The sequence below is a fragment of the Schistocerca americana genome, chromosome 10 (genome assembly GCF_021461395.2).
Source record: "Schistocerca americana isolate TAMUIC-IGC-003095 chromosome 10, iqSchAmer2.1, whole genome shotgun sequence".
Classification (NCBI taxonomy): Eukaryota; Metazoa; Arthropoda; class Insecta; order Orthoptera; family Acrididae; genus Schistocerca; species Schistocerca americana.
This window is the reverse complement of record NC_060128.1, coordinates 131783302-131796253: the sequence shown is the minus strand read 5'-3', so window position 1 is coordinate 131796253 and position 12952 is coordinate 131783302.

Sequence of the window (12952 nt, the reverse complement as noted above, 5' to 3'; positions counted from 1 at the left end):
CAGTTTCTGAAATGTATGGCGGTTGGGCTGACGTCATAATATCCTTCCCCCTTCTCTCTCTGCCCTTCGTTCCTCTCCCCTCTCTCTGTTTATTTCCTCCTCCTCCCCCTGTGTCTGTCCATCAGCTTCCCACACTCTCTCTCCATCTCCCACTCCCCCTATCTCTCCTCATCTCCTCCTCCCTCCTCTTCCTATCCATCTGTTCTTTCCATGTCCACCCGTCCTCCCCCTCACCACTGTCCACGTCCTCCTTCAACCTCTCGTTGAACCTGAGCTTTGCTTAGTTTTATAACCAACGAAACCTTAGCTGGGAAATGAAATAGCTAAAAATAATTAAGTAAATCGGATGGCATCATTGGTACACAAGGTATGAGACGCCTCTCCTGATTCTAGATCTGTGAGGATAGAAGTGGCATTGATAGTACGTCGCGTAGTCTTACTCTACAAACGGGTAGTATTATAAAGCATCGGACGTTTGTGATTTCGTAGTTGTATTTTAATCATAAGCCTAGAAGCTATAAATACAACCTCCCTGTTTTATGTTAATAATGGCCGCGGGGAAAACAGAAATCAAAACAGCACAATGTTGTGTGAGGTATACAGTTTTTGTTTAAAATCGTATATAAGGAGAAAGAATATATATGAGAGAAACCATTTTTCTTATGGTTTAAATGTCCTGCTATCACAGTTAAAACTAACTGCCAGAAAGAAAAATAAACAGTACTTTTTCACAGCAGAGCATATCAGAGCGATTTCTTTCTCGCAGTCAGCTTTAACAGAACACCTGTACGTTGTTGTTGTTGTTTCAAAAAATGTATAACCTGTGTCTGTCTTCAAATTTATTAGTGTATCGTGTAAAAATCTGAAATAAATCGTCTAAGCATTTCTCGAGATTTGTCGTAGCAAATTTAAACAACAATTTGCTTTGTACAGTAGTGTAGATGTATGACCGGAACAATGAAGGAAACCTAACCGCCACTAACACCACCTAACCTCCCATACAGCAGTTCGTATCCCTGCAAAGTTTTGAGACGTGGTGGCAGTTGGCACCCTGTTTAGACATAAGCTTTATTGAATTTGACGTTGCATATTGTTTACAGGTTTTAAATTTTGATGCCGCGCGGAGTGGCGGCGTGGTCACAGGCGCCATGTGACGGATTGCGCGGCCCCTCCTGCTGGAAGTCGGAGTCCTCCCTCGGGCATGGATGTGTGTGCTGTTCTCAGCGTAAGTTAGTTTAAGTAGTGTGGAAGTCTAGGAACCTATGAGATCAGCAGTTTGCTCCCTTAGGAATTCACACACGTTTGAACATTTAAGTTTTGGCCAGTGAAATTATGTTTTAATTTTGTAACTTTTTAATTTTTCGTCTTTTGTCGCTTTGTAATGTATAGGTCACGATCTTCTGTTCCTTAATTTTAGTTACAAACCTTATGATGGCAGTGACCAAAACGACGTTACAAGTGAGGAAATATATGAATTAGATTACTTTATTCACTATGTTCATGGACTCATGCAGCAGATTCATTTGCTTCATTAATCAGTAGGTTTGTAATGTGACGTAAGGAAAGGTCCAGTAGTACCGGACAGCGGATCATATCGGGCAACAGCTGTTTCTAAATTATATCGTTAGAGACGGCTGACAGCACCCGACGTGGCAGTGAAGCATGAAATATGCAGAAAGAAGAACCGTCGCGCGACTCCCCATCAAAACGACACTGCCTTCAGGAGTTGCAACAAATTACCTGACCCTAGTGAGTTTTTCGGTGCAGATTGGACTGACGTGTTTTGTTTTCCAGTAAGTTGTATCACATTTTTATTGTGTCTTTCGATACAACTGATATTAGTCTCCAAGTTTTCGGCTGAAGCAGTGTCTAGCCCACGTAATGACAATGGGAATGTTACACTACGTTCAGGGTGTATCGGAAGAAACAGTTTCGGATTGCACCAGAAAAAACAGGTTGCACGAAAAACTAATTTTCGAAGTATTTAGAAAATGAGGTGAATATAACATGAAGGAAGCCGTACGAAAAGACTTCTTGAAATTACAGTCAAAGAAGCAATTCAGAGAAGTACATTACGCGATAAACTTCAAACCTTATAGTAAGACACATACGTGACTTTGAAAACTGTTTTAGGAAGTAACTTGTTCCCGATAACATAGAGTGAAGAACAGAAAACAGTATTGCATGCTCGTGTCACAAATGTAGATGCGCAGTTCTGCCTTTGAGGTAAGATGAGTTCCTAAAACTAGTGTACAAATATGCAGAGCAGCTTAAAATTAAGCATCGGATCAATTACGTAGAAATGAAAGCTGGCAATTACTTATACTGTCATTTTATGAAAAGACATGAATACTTGTGGCTGAGGAGAGATGAATCTGGGAATCTGCAGTGACCAGCAGGTTTTGGAAAGGAATGAATTTACAGATTCCTTGACCGGAAAATTTCTAGTTTATAACCATTTGCGATCTTATTAAAAGTTTTTTCCCACAGAAGTGGATTTTTTACACATTGCAGTTTCATGTCCGGTACTAACCTACAAAACTTGAACCTCCAAAATGAGTTGTCATCATCGTATCTAGTTTTGGTTTTAGCGTTCTAGAACGTTTCAGGTTAAAGTAAACTGTAACTGGTCTTACAATCTCTTCTTAGCACGTTCAGTATTTCTTTTCTCTTGTATATTCTTCTGTATTGTTGTAGGTATACGTTTACCTGACATCCCTCGAATGTCATTATGTCGTTTTCTCGTGAGCTCCTCTGTTTTATGAAGTAGGCTTTTGCCGCCCAGTTCATTTCTAATATCACTATCTTTTATGACTGAGTCTGTAGCCAACTAGTGGTCTTAGGAGTCCCATACCTGCGTCTTCAGTCCTCCTCCTATGACTGGCGCTTAAAGTCACTGGCTCCTACATTAGAACTATTAGCGCTACCACATTACAGAATCTTAGTACTGTCTTTCTCCTCATGTTTTTGAGGAAAATGCCTTTGTTAGTAACTAGCAATTGTTAAAATGTTTGTAACTTGAATTCTAAAAATGTTCAAATGTTGTGAAATCTTATGGGACTTAACTGCTAAGGTCATCAGTCCCTAAGCTTACACACTAGTTAACCTAAATTATCCTAAGGACAAACACACACACCCAGGCCCGAGGGAGGACTCGAACCTCCGCCGGGACCAGCCGCACAGCCCATGACTGCACCGCCTTAGACCGCTCGGCTAACCCCTCGCGGCTAACTTCAATTCTGCATCATTGTGTGTGTTGCATATGAAATCTAATATCTAAGATATTTAAAAGAATTTATTAGTTATATTGGTTTAGCATCAGTTATTATGAGGGTCATTCAATAATTAAAGAGACAGAGTGGTCTGGGGAAAAAACTGTTCGTAGTGCAAGTTTGGTACTTTTATGGCTCTAAGTTGGCATCACTGGGATGAGCCCTGATCAGCTGACGTATAAATATTGTTTTGTTTAGAACATCAAAAATACATTTTTACTTGCTGTAGGCGAAAAACCAATGAATATATACTGTAGAATGTCTAAAGATTATGCTGAAGCTGGTATGAATTGTGCAAATTTTTATAAGTGGACAGAGGAGTTCAAAAGTGGTCGCGACTCAGTGACTGACGAACACCGTTCTGGCCGACCAGTTTCAGTTTAAACCCCTTCACTTGAGAGTCGAACTGATGACATTATTCGTACTGACCGCCAAGTGACTGTGGAAATGGTAGTTGATATGGTTCAAGTTAAGAATAGTAAAGTGTATATCATCATCTGTAACATGCTGAAGTACTGCAAAACATGTGCAAGATGTGTCCCAAAGGAGTTGACGCGGCTACACGAGGAAACAAGGATGAGAGTGTGCACAGAGCTAAAGGAATGATATGAAGGAGAAAGCAAGCACTTCCTCAACAAAATTTTAACTTGCAATGAAACTTCACTATTATGAGTCAGAATAAAAAGAAAAAGCATGGAGTGGAAGCACACGAATTCACCTGTCAAGAAAAAAATTCAGAACCCAAGTATCAGCAGGAAAAGTCGTGTTGACGGTGTTTTGGGATGCTGAAGGTCCAGTTTCTTGTGATTATGTCGAAGAGCAGCGTACAATGAACAGCCAATACTACCCGGATTTGCTTTTAAACAAGGTGAAGCCAGCCATGAGAGAGAGACGACGTCGATCTCAGAGGAGAGGTGATATTCTCCAGCAAGGCAACCCACGTCCTCATACTGCTCAACTAACCCATAAAACAATGGACAAAATGGCCTGGGAAGTACTGTCTCGTCACCAATATAGTCCTGATTTAGCGCTTAGCGATTTGCACTTGTTTGATGCACTGAAGGAGGCATTACGTGGCTAGAGCTTCCAGGACAAAGAGGACGTGAAAAATTTTGTGGGAAATTGGTTCAAGTATCAAGATAAATGGTTCTTTGAAACCGGAATAAAAAATCTTGTAGCCCGTTGGAATAAGTGTATAACTCTTGAAGTGGTTTATTTTGAAAAGTAGAAAAAGTATTGCTTTGGGAAAATAAACGCTTTTTTCTCCGGACCAATTTGTCTCTCTAATTGTTGAATGACCCTCGTACTTTGATCTTAAATGTTCCCTGACATGAAATGTCATTATATTAGTTTTATGTTTGGATCTCGACATATTATAATCGTTTACTACCTTGTGCAAAAGCCAAATTGCTCTCCGTAATTTATCTTCCCACTACACTAGGAAATTTGATCACCCCCCAAACGAAAGGTATTTACAGCTAAATTATGGAGCTTACATTGGTGCATTACTTTATTCCCCATGTTTTTAGGACGTCGTTTATGTGAAAATTGAATAATGTTCGTAATAAAGGACAGCCTTGTCTCACTCTTTAGGATATGATTGTCGTAAACGAACTTCGTTTTCGTACTTAGATTCTGTGATGTATGGACATTACACTTGTGATATGCTGTAATATGGCATTAGTTTCCAAATTTTCCACGTAATATACCTCTGTTTACTCTATCAAAATCTTTGTCATGTCTTTAAAGCCTATGTATCTGAGATGATTATATACTCCGTGTTTTTCAATAATGTTGCACACTTTAAAAAGACTATCTAAGCAAGTTCATCCCATCCAAAATTACTTTTTCTTCCGTAAGAAAAGATCGCGAAAGCATCTTCAGTCTTTTTCTGGCTAGTTTCGCATATATTTTGCATCCATTGTTCAGAAGACTAACACACAGTTAATTGTCACACATCCTAAGACCCTGTCTTTTTTAGTAAGGGATAAAAATTCAAAAGGTAGAAAAATACATAAAAAATGAGCAGAAGTAGTCCTGTGTTCTGATGATATCAAGTTTTATAATTTTGTCAGTATACCCCCGATTCTGTAAAGAATCAAAACCCCATATACGAGGGTTGGAACTTAAATAGTGGTAACTATTTATTCACAACCGATACATAAGAGTTTCATGTTTGCACCTGTTACTGTCCTTCAGAGTAGCGTTGTGCAGAACCCGTTGGCTGCGATGTGGAAGGCGTAGTATACCGTTAGCCAGTTAGCAGAGCCTGTTCTGTTGATGGTGCGAATGGAGCGGTCTACTGCCTGTCTAATTTCTGGAACAGTTCGGAAGCGAATGCCACGAACTGGTTCCTTCATCTTCGGAATCAAATCAAAGTCACAAGGACTTACGTCCGTGGAGTATGGTGGATGGTACAGTACTTCCCAGTCCCATCGACCGAACAGAGCAGCCACAGCTTGCGCTGTATGCGTCCGCGCATTGTCGTGCGAAATGATGGGTGGGTTGCGCAGAAAGTGTCGCCGCTACTTTCGCAAAGCTGATCGCAGCTGATGCTCCAAAAACGAACAGTAGTACTGTGCATTGACGGTCTGCCGTGGAGGAACGTAATGCGTTAGGATAGCTCCATGACAGTCGTACAGGAGAATCACCAAAACTTTAGACCGCTCCATTCGCACCATCAACAGAACAGGTCCTGCTAACGGTATACTGCGCCTTCCACATCGCTGGCAACGGGTTCTACACAACGCTGGTGACTAATTTGAAGGACAGTAACAGGTGCAAACATGTAACTCTTTTGTATCTGTTTTGAATAAATAGTTACCACTATCTAAGTTCCAATCCTCGTATAAAACTGCTTCGAACTCCTGATTACAAAGGAGTTAATCTGTTAAATATTTGATGTTAAACATGTAAGCCAAAAAAATGCTTAGAAAAGGTGTGAAATTATGTTTAAAGTTCGTTGAAAGTCGAAGAGTATTCTCATCGTCAAACACTGCATTATTGTATTCTTCGTAATTTGCACACCGTCTTAAGCATAGGGTAGTTTTTGGCGTATCTCAACGCTTATGACGTCATCTCTCCTGAACCATGTCTCATACTATGACATAATTTTGCAGGCACATTCAGTGGTTTATTTAGATACTTTCTGCGAAATGCGTTGCGAATACATTTGGCAATAAAAACATAATAAATTAAAACTTAATGCTTCATGCGTCAGCTTTTACTGCATGAACATCGAAAATGTTGTATGCGATAAAGTTTTGCCCTTTCATTATTTTGTGAGGGGTGTCAGCACGAGGGTTTTTCTCGAAAATATGTTAAGATTATGTGTATTGAGCTCTGATCCTCAGATTCTGTATGAGTACGAAGTGAGTGGTTTGCGCGCAGTGAGTGACAGTGTCTTAAGACATTTACACAGTTTATAAGTACAGCACTTGTCTTCCTGTGTTGAATCTTTAATGTAAGATTATGCTTCCTTACATTATTGCTTTCTTTAATCCTTCTTATATACTGGATCAACCTGCGCTTTTTTCCAGTCGCTAGGGACTTGGTGCCGGGCGAGAAATTCACGATAAATGCAAGCTAGTTAAAGGGGTCAATGTCGTAAAGTAAAATCGAACTGGGAATCCATCCGGACCTTGTAATTTACTTGTTTTGAAGTGTTCCAGGTGCGACTCTTCTCCAGGGACGCGTATTACTATGTCGTCCATACTGGAGCCTGTCCGATGGTCAAATGACTGGATGTTTATATGATTCTCCCGTGTGGACGATTTCATGAATGTGCAACTGAAAACTTCGGCTTTAGTTTTTCTATCTTCAACTGCCACATCAGACTTGTCAACTAGGGAATGAATGGAAGCCTTAGAACAACATGGTGTGGGCCGGCTGAAGTTGCCGTGCGGTTAAAGGCGCTGCAGTCTGGAACCGCAAGACCGCTACGGTCGCAGGTTCGAATCCTGCCTCGGACATGCATGTTTGTGATGTCCTTAGGTTAGTTAGGTTTAACTAGTTCTAAGTTCTAGGGGACTAATGACCTCAGCAGTTGAGTCCCATAGTCCTCAGAGCCATTTTGAACCAACATAGTGATTTTACGAAAGACAAAATTTTCTCGGTTTCTCTGTCAGATCTCTTATTAAGATGTGACGCTACTAGTTGTTGTATCCATCGCGCACAGATTTTTTCACAAACGCCCAAATCTCTACTAACCTTCGCTTGTCGTGCTGTGTGCGTTCCCTTTTGAACCCAGGGTGAAAGCCTCTGCTTCATCAGCACCCTCCGAATTTCGTTATTAAACCATGTTTGGTCTTTTCAATCCCTTATCCATTTACTAGGTCCCTAACTCGCAAGAACACGATTTACACTCTGCTTAAACTTTGCCTATAATTTCTCTACATCCATCTTACTGGAACTAGGTGATGTCAGTTCACTGCCTAAGTGGGATGCTACTAACTGCTTATCTGCTTCTATCTAGCGGAAACACTCTCCTAACCTCCTTGACTGATTCGTAAACTTTCGAAAGCACAGTTGCTGTAATGATACCGTGATAGCTGATCCCTGTTTCTATACTGACTTAGTCCTTAAGGTCCGGCCTATTAGTAGCTACAAGGATACCGGGACGAATGCATTTTTCGACCTTGTTTTGGACACCTGCGGATATTTGAATACTTTTACGTAAACAATCAAGGATGCAATGATGTTTTGTTGGGTATTTATTTTGTGAAAGATAAAGGTGTAACTTGGTAACATACCTAACCCTCAATTATTGTTCAATGGAGTATTACAAACGCCCGAAGTCATGTTACCCTAATTTTTTTCAGCAGCGTAGATTAAGTAACGTACCGTAGTACTGTTCGGCGCAAAGAATGTTCCAATACAACCTTCAGAAAAGATCATTTCTAAAAAGTTCAAGTGTCCGATAGTTTTCGACCTTTCCCTGCTAGTTGCCCGCTTCACCACTTCACAGTCCGCGTCTATTCGGCTGTGCGGTCGCTCCTTCGCTCCTGTGACGAGTAGCGTCTGCCGTAATTGCGAGCAATTACATCGAGAGCGACCTCCAACAGGCAGCTACACAGATACAGACAGAGAGAGAGAGAGAGAGAGAGAGAGAGAACGGAAGCCGAGATAAGCCTCAGTCTACACAGGCAGTGGTGTGCCCCGCGGCGGGAACAAGGGACCACGGCGGTGGGGTGGGGGGAAGACGGAGGCGGCAAGAGTTAAGCGAGGGGCCGAAAATTGCATCAAAGTTGTATATCAACCCATTAGCCGAGCAGCTACTTTAACTTATTCCGCCGACGCCGCGAATAATGTATAAAGGGGGGGAAACAAACTTTCGCGTAAATAGGAACAAGGCCCTGTTCCACAACTTATAATGGCCTTTTATTAAAATAAATTACAATCACACACATTGTATAATACACTGAGGTATAATGCGAGACAGAAGTATATGTAAATATATTAGAATTTATAATGCATGTCTAGATTTTGCTGCTTGGAGCATATGTAATGAAAAGAAACTGCGAATTATTCCCATACTTTACTCCTTAAATGAATTAACGATTCCTGCAAAACCCAGTTGAAACATTTCATATTATCAGCTGCTCCAAAAAGAATTCATCAAATAAATATATTCTCATATTTCCATCGTTTTTCGAAAGAAAGATCTTAATTTACTACAGTCCTCTTTGAAGGATTGCTTAAAAAGTGCAGTCTAACAGCAGACCTTGTAAAGGAAGGAGAAATTTTTATGAGGGCACAGTGAAACGTTTTGGCCCTGTAGAAGATCTGGCACCAACATCGGTGACATATCACTTTCTAATGTTGGTAAGTGTGATCACAGGCACAGGCAAAGAACACATTTCTGACGAAGAGAAGTCTACAAGTATCAAAAATCACCGTTAATCTGAGGAAGAAATTCCTAGGAATTCACGTTTGGAGCACAGTATTGTATAGTAGTGAATCGTGAACGGTGGGGAAGACGGAAAAGAAGAGAATCGAAGTGTTTGCAATACGGTGATACAGAAGCACGTTGAAAGTCGGGGCACTGATAAAATAGGGAATGAGGAGGTTCTCCATAGAATTGGCGAGGGGAGGAATATGTAGAGAAGACTAACAAGAAGAAGGGACAGGGTGCTAGAATTCCAGAGAATAATCTTCATCATGCTGAAGGGCGCTAGAGAAGATAAAAACTGTATGGGAAAACAGCAACAGGAATACACTAAAACGCCAAAGAAACTAGTATAGGCCTGCGAATTCAAATGCAGAGATACGTAAAGAGGCAGTATAAGGCGGCTGCGGTCGGCAACGCCTACACAAGACAACAAGTGTCTGGCGCAGTTGTCAGATCGGTTTCTGCTGCTACTATAGCAGGTTATCAAGATTTAAGTGAGTTTGAACGTGGTGTTGTAGTCGGCGCACGAGCGATGGCATACAGCAATTCCGAGGTAGCGTAGAAGTAGGGATTTTCCCGTACGACCATTTCACGAATGTACAGTGAATATCAGGAATCCTGTAAAACATCAAAACTCCGAAATCGCTACGACCGGATAAAGATTCTGCAAGACCAACGGCGACTGAAAAGAATCATCAACGAGACAGAATTGCAACCCTTCCGCATATTGCTGCAGATTTCAATGCTGGGCCATCAACAAGCATCAGCGTGCGAAACATTCAACGAAACATCAATGAAATGGGCTTTCGGAGCCACAGGTCTACTCGTGTACCTTGATGACTGCACGACACAAAGCTTTACGCCTCGACTGGGTCCGTCAACACCGAGATTGGACTGTTGATGACTGGAAAAGTGTTGCCTGATCGGACGAGTCTCGTTTCAAATTATATCGGATGTGTTCGGGTATAGAGACACCTCATGAATCCATGGACCCTGCATGTCAGCAGGGGACTATTCAAGCTGGTGGAGACTCCGTAATGGTGTGGGGTATCTGCAGTTGGAGTGATACCAGATACGTCTAGATACGACTCTGGCAGGTGACACGTACGTAAGCATCCTGTCTGATCAGCTGCATCCGTTCACGTCCATTGTGCATTCCGACGGACAGGCGTAATTCCATCAAGACAATTCGACACCCCACACGTCCAGAATTGCTACAGAGTGGCTCTAGGAATAAACTTGTGAGTTTAAACACTTCCGCTGGTTGCCAAACTCCCCAGACATGCACATTATTGAACATATCTGGGAGGTCTTCCAACATGCTGTTCAGGCGAGATCTCCACTCCCTCTTACCAATACGGATTTATAGATAGCCTTGCAGGATTCATGGTGTGATCTGCCTCCAGCACAACTTCAGACGAGAGTCGAGTCCATGTCACGTCGTGCTGCAGCTCTTCTGCGTGCTCGCGTGAGCCCTACACGATATTAGTCAGGTGTACCAATTTCTTTGGCTCTTCAGTAGGGGGGGATCAGGAAGCTTCCGCTCGAAGACCGTAGACCCCAGAATCGGTATGCCATAAGGCAAAAACGCTTTGATTGTTGAGGCAGTTATCCCTCTGACGCGGCAAGTTAAAGATGATATCCGTTTGGTAGAACACCGTGTCTTGCTGGGCGAAGAATTTCGTAACTGCCTGCTGCACGTCCTCGTCCGACAGAATCCGCCGAAACTTCAACGCATGTTTCAAGGGAGCGTAGTCGTAATAATCGATTGAGGAGAGGTCATTGTACGGCAGATGCAGATCGATCGGCGTCTAGGGTCGACTGCGACCTGCACGGAACATGGCGCACCATTCCACAACGGGGGTTTTCGGCAGACATCCTGGCCATACACATTCTCCATTCTCCGATGGAAGTCTACCACTGTTTGCCCTTCGGCAGCCAAGAAAAGAGTAACAGAGCGGTCCTCCTGTTTGGACACGTTTGGTCCTAACGTCGCCATAATTCAGTTTTGAGCATTTACGTCAAGCACGTCGTAAAGACACGAGTGGCAACCCTTACCTACGTATCGGTGCTTATATATCCACTTCAGAGGCGGGCTACATTGTATACATGCTGCAGCAATGCCCTGAAATGGAGACTTTTCGAATGCTCCTCGTATATCAGACAAATGAGTTAAGGATGTTGGCTCAAGTCGTCAATATCTTACCCAATAACTCACATTAAGTGTCATCTTGGTCTGTGGACTATTTGTGTCCAAACTGATATTCGTTTTCTCTTTTTTATATTTTAGTTAAGTTTCTGATACTCCTCAGTTCAAATTTTTATTTGCAAAATTTATCAGCCTAAAGTTTCCCCCACGTGCGTACAGTATTTTCGCTCCTATTTGACGTCCCACAAAAACTACATCATGCCTGAGACTATCTAGTCTGAATGGAGATCTAAGATTCAGTATTAGGTCCTAGCCTCTTCTCACTGTACGTCAATGACGTGTTCTTGGCTCTGAGCACTATGGGACTTAACAACTGAGGTCATCAGTCCCCTAGAATTTAGAACTACTTAAACCTAAGTAACCCACGGACATCACACACATCCATGCCCGAGGCAGGATTCGAACCTGCGACCGTAGCAGACATGCGGTTCCGGACTGAAGCGCCTAGAACCGCTCGGCCACCGCGGCCGGCTAATCAGTTCTGTCCCACTGTAAATATCACATGCACGTGTATGAGCTACAGTGCATTAACTAATTTGATGATCGCTATCGAAACAGTCAGTGCTGGCCTGTGTGCATTTACGAAATGGCCCAAAATACGCGGCTGAAATTCAGTCAACTGAAACGAAAGCGATCCAGGTTGGTCATTCTATATGCATTAGCCTGTAACTCCCTGTATTTCCCTCATGTTCAGACTTAAATGGGAAAAAGACAAATTTGTTTTCCTTTAGGGGAGAGCTTAAGAGTAATATTAGACGAACATACAAACATGTCGTTACACACTCCTAAAACTTGCAAGAGAATATTAGACGCAACAAAAATTTAAGTTGCAAAAACGATTTTACTTAAAACTGTAGTTTACGGAGATGTTATCCGGCAAAGAATTTCTCAGTAAAGCACACGGGGATTTGCGCTGGAGGTGAACGTCTGCTTATGATATATCGTATATCTTATCCTTGATATCTGATCCTATTTCAAGGTACCATGGCGACATGCAGAGAAACGCACAGGCTTCCGTACACGTAGAAGTAAGCATAAAGCTTTTTGTGAAAGCTAAGAGCGCTTGACTTTAAGAGCTTTATTCCAATTGGTAGTTTCGACAGAATCTTGCTGTCATCTGCAGATTGGGATTGCACTTTGCGTACATGTTCACATACATGTGTCGTCGACATTTTGAGCATAAAGTGAAAATACATTAGAAAATTCCACAAGGTTTGTCATTTGTAAAACAGAATGATAAACCATGCACTTACACATTGTTCTCAAAATGTCGACGACACATGTATGTGACCATGTACACAAATTGTAACGCCAACCTGAAGACGACAACACTATTCTGTTGAAACTAGTAATTGGAGAAACGTCTGAAAATCAAGCGATCTTCGGTCTCAATATATAAAATGTGTCTGTGTCAGCTGACCAGTTGGTGCCTATAAGACAGAACGAGGAGACCGTGAGACGTGTGATCTCAAGTCTCTCTAGCTGTTATTGCCAGTCGATGAATTCTGATGATACCGCTGCTTCTTTCTTCAATTAGTTCTTCATTTGGCGGGACGAGGTTCAGTGGACATCTTACCAGAC